The sequence below is a fragment of the Episyrphus balteatus genome, chromosome 2, assembly GCF_945859705.1.
Source record: "Episyrphus balteatus chromosome 2, idEpiBalt1.1, whole genome shotgun sequence".
Classification (NCBI taxonomy): Eukaryota; Metazoa; Arthropoda; class Insecta; order Diptera; family Syrphidae; genus Episyrphus; species Episyrphus balteatus.
Window position 1 is genome coordinate 113,105,390 of NC_079135.1, and position 4,682 is coordinate 113,110,071.

General features: G+C 29.7%; 1 non-coding gene across 1 annotated transcript; it reads right to left on the bottom strand.

Moving 5' to 3' along the window:
- Positions 1-871: 871 nt before the first annotated feature.
- On the bottom strand, positions 872-942 carry Trnag-gcc (transfer RNA glycine (anticodon GCC)). The gene has a single exon. It is a non-coding gene; the product is annotated as a tRNA-Gly (tRNA).
- Positions 943-4,682: the final 3,740 nt, after the last annotated feature.

Below are 4,682 nucleotides of genomic sequence, written 5' to 3' on the forward strand. Positions count from 1 at the left end.
TTTATATTAAGAACAATTTTTCGATATTCTGAATATTAAAAAAGGAAACAAGCCAAAAAAGTAAAAAAAAATGAACAAAATGACAATTTTAAAGTTTTGAGCACTTTTTATCAAAATTATGAAAAAACGTTTCGAGAAAGGATTATTCACCTTAAAATTCTCTATATCTCTGCTTTACAACTTTTTTTTCTATCTCTATAAATACAAAAGTTATTAATACTTTTTTTGTTAAAAATGCTCTTTTTTGTTTGTGTTTTTTATCTTTACTTTTTTCTTAAATTTTTTTTTTACCAAATTTTGAATTTTAAATGATTAGTGAGTATTTTATAGCTTTATCTTACAAGAGAAAATTCGGGATCTGCAATTTTTTTATATTTAAGTCTCTTTATTTCGTAAAAAGGGGTATTTTTTAACAAAAAATTATTAATAACTTTTGTATTTATAGAGATAGAAAAAAAAGTTGTAGAGCAGAGTTATAGAGAATTTTAAGCTGAATAATCTTTTCTCGGAACGTTTTTTCATAATTTTGATAAAAAGTGCTCAAAACTTTAAAATTGTCATTTTTTTCGGTTTTTTTTACTTTTTTGGCTTGTAACTTTTTTAATATTCACAATATCGAAAAATTGTTCTTAATATAAAAGACGCGAAATTTAATTGCCTACGTTTCTTGTATACACAACTTTTATGTAGGATAAATAGAAATCGAGATATTCAACAAAAACTAAAATCCAAGATGGCGGCCGAAAGGTGAATTTCACGAGTGCGAAAAATCAGGGTAATGATATTTAGCCAGTGCTCTATCGAATGAGCAAAAAAAATTTGGGGGTGGTACAAACTGCTGGGTCAAAATATAAATGCACTGGACTAATATTGCATCGGCCGGGAATCGAACCCGGGCCGCCCGCGTGGCAGGCGAGCATTCTACCACTGAACCACCGATGCTTGTGTGAATCTACAGCAAAAGAAATATGAGATGCTATTGGAACTCGAAGCAATCTAACACAACAACATTTTAATTTAATAAACTAACGGTTAGGTACGTGCCTTTATAAATAGAAAAAAAAAGTTGTCTATTTTGATAATTTGTTTAACTGAACATGGAGATTTTATTTAATTTTATTTTTGTTCCTGATACAGCCAAGACATTTGCTGCGAAAAAAGTGAAGTGTAGCATGTGAGGATTTTTAAATCCAATTACCTTTGTTTTCCGATTCTGGTACAGGGATAAAATTCGGTATGAAAGTTTCTTTTGCAATGAGAACCAAGGACCAAAAGAGTGCAACAAATTATTTTGGTTGAAAAAGTGTTTTTTAATAGTAGCATGAACGTTGTTCAACATTCATACAAAATTGGTATTTCTATGCTCATTGGCATAAAGAATAAAAAAGACCATATATAATACATATTATGTATATTAGGTTTCTTCAGTCGAAACGGTTTTTTTTACTTGCTCTATAGATGGTTTTGTGTAAAAAAAATTTCCAGGTTTTAATCAAAACTAACATTACGATGATAGAGACGTCCAAAAAAGTGGTTTTCGTCATGACGTCCGGTCCGTTGGTCTGTGCGTCGATCGGTGAGTCCGTGCGTCCACCTGTACAAGTAGCTACAACATAAAGAGATGGACGGATTTTCTTGAAATTTGGTACATATGTTTTTTTTTTTTTTAATTTATAAATTTGTTCTTTTTTTTAACGTCTTGCGTAGAACATATATCTCCCAAACAAAATTTTCGGGTTATTGCAATTTTCTCGAAAACGGGTCTAACGATTTTGATTAAATTTGACACACGTAATGCTGTAAGTAGTTCTAACAAAATTGCTAATTTAGTTTTTCTCAAAAAATACGTATAGCACTTTAGCACGTTTACCAGGTTTAACCAGAGCTTACACCGATGCATTAACAACCCAACTGCATAGTATTTTATCCGGGTCAGAGGTCTTTAATGTCTAAATTCAATAGCCTATATGAAATTCTTTTTTTTTTTTTTCTTTTATAAGAGGCTTTAAAATTAGAGTTACCTCCTTCAATTACAAAAGCTAGTATATACGTGCATTTTATTTCCTAACATATTTTGACCTCCAGGGACTCGGAAATCACACTTTAAAAAAATGTATATAATGGATACGTTTCCGAGATATGATTATTCAAAGTTTTTTTTTCTTGAATAATATATGACCAATCTGAACAGAAATACTAGAATAAATTTTCTGTATTACCTTATATTGAATTATAAGGCCCGATATTGCCTTATATTTTAATACATATATTTTAATTTAAAAATGAACTTCTGACGGTTCTTTTGAAAACGATTTTTTTTCTCCAATTTTGTCTCCCTCTCAAGGGCCTTAAGAGATATGTAAACATAGGTAAGCAACTGTAATAATTGTTAAGCAAGATTTAATTTTTTATTGCCACATCATTTATCAGTGTTTATGTTATAACATTGTTCTAATGAGATATTGCGTATGTGTAGTAATAAATAAACCAATTCCTTTTCCTTATACATATCAGTTTCATTTTTTTTTTGTATTTTCCTACAAAATAATTATTTATTTATTTAATATATCATCAATATTAATTGTTTAAGATTACCCATCGAAAACAAACATGTAATTCCTAATTATTAAGCAAGAAAGAAGCCTTTCATCGAATAGAAAGATTGTTTATTATGTGTCGAAACAAAACAATTGTATTTACAAGGGCAGCCCAGCACCCACCATTATGATTATTTTCACTAACAACCAATTAAACAAAGAAAAAAAAAAAAACATCATTCATCAGAAAATAGATCTTAAGTGTTGAATTATTATAGGTCAGTGGAACAAAGTCGCCCACTCGTCATCTACATTGTTATGAAAAAAAAAAAAAATAAACAAATAATTAAAATTAATAAGTAGAAGATAAACTTTTAACGAGAGTTGTGATTGTAGAGAGCCGGAGAGACAAAAAATAAACAAAAAATATGTATAGGGTTGCGGGTTGCCCATTTTTGTTCTACATTTGCTGATTTTAAGTGGAACTGAAAACGAACTTATTTGTTTACACTAAATCACAAAAATTGTGCTAATTAAGAACAGAGATACTTTTCTTAGGCACACTGCACGAATGTGGAAAATCAGCTTAATATTTCAAAAATTCAGTAACAAATACTTGTCATAAAGAACAAGCAACACAAAATAGATAAATGAAAAGCAAACTTTTACATAAGGCAATTATTGTCAAGAATGAATGCAAATGCAAATATTTTTATATCTCATATTCAAAACACTTCCATTACTTGAATACACATTGCTATAATAAATAATGGTACAATTTCAAAAAAAAAAAAAATGTTACGTCTTTCAAGTCAATTGCTGCAATGCGATGCTTTTGCAATACATCACCATTATAATGTAGCTAAGCTGAATTGTGAAACTTAGCACACTACAGAGGACTGACTATAAAGTATGACAACAACAACAGCTGGCACCAAAAGTGTCCACGCTCAATCGGTCAAAAGATCTTCTTATTGTTCATGACACCTAACACTTCTCCGTCTGTGTCGATCGGTGTGGTGCCTAATGTCTTCCACAAATTATTATTTGATCAAATCTTCATGGTTGCACGGCCGGTGGTGTTGCTACTTAATGGACCATCAAAGTATCGCATCGTCAGCGTCATCGTCAGCATTAAGATGGCCTTGGCGATATGCTAAGTTTCAAGCTATTATGTTTATATTGTACATATTCCGTCTATTCTTTGTCATGGTAATTAAAATATCGTGATCATTGCTTAGGGTGCCTTTGCCTTCTAATGTTCATCACTTTGGGTTGGCATGCTCAATCCCCAATTTATGTTTTTTTTTTTGGAACAAAATGACTGACACCAAGTTTAATCATATTGCGCATTCGTTAAACAGTAGCTATATGCATGAGATACATTAAAGCTAATGCTTCGAATATATAAATCAGAATTCTTTTTTTTATTTTAACTACTGGTTGCTATACTCATCGTCATCACTCATCATAATCACCATCATCATCATCATAATAGCAATTTTATATGGAGGTCGTGTGTTTGTTGGACTTTATTTCTTTATAAAAATGGGCATAAATTGAAATGTAAGCTGATTTTAATTTACGCTTTGCACATAACGCTTATAGCTTTATATTCAAGCCAATAAAGTAGAATATTTGTATTTGTTTTGATACATGAAAGGCAAGATTAAAATGTAATTGTTTGCTTGCAAAAAAAGGTATAAATATGTATGTACGTATGTGGGAAGTAGCTACGATTGGTGTTTTATATGGTTTAAGATATACACAAAAAATGTCTTGAAGAGTTGAAAATTCAAAACTTGTCAAAAATTTACCAATTTTTTGAAATGCAATTACCTACATATCAGAATCCCCAAAACCGAAATTATTAAATCAAAAATAAAACAAAATCTAAATCTTATTTTTAACTAACATAATAAACAGCAAATTCAAGCTATTAATCACATTTCTGATAAATTTGTTGTTTTGTTAAAAAAAAGTACGTATACACCACAGTGTACAATTTATTTATTTGTACATTTTTATGGGTTTTTCGGTATCCAAGTTATGTAACTATTGAATATAATTTAATAAATAATAAGACCATACATTTTAACATACCATAAAAATTGTGAACATTATATGTTAAAAACTTACCTATAA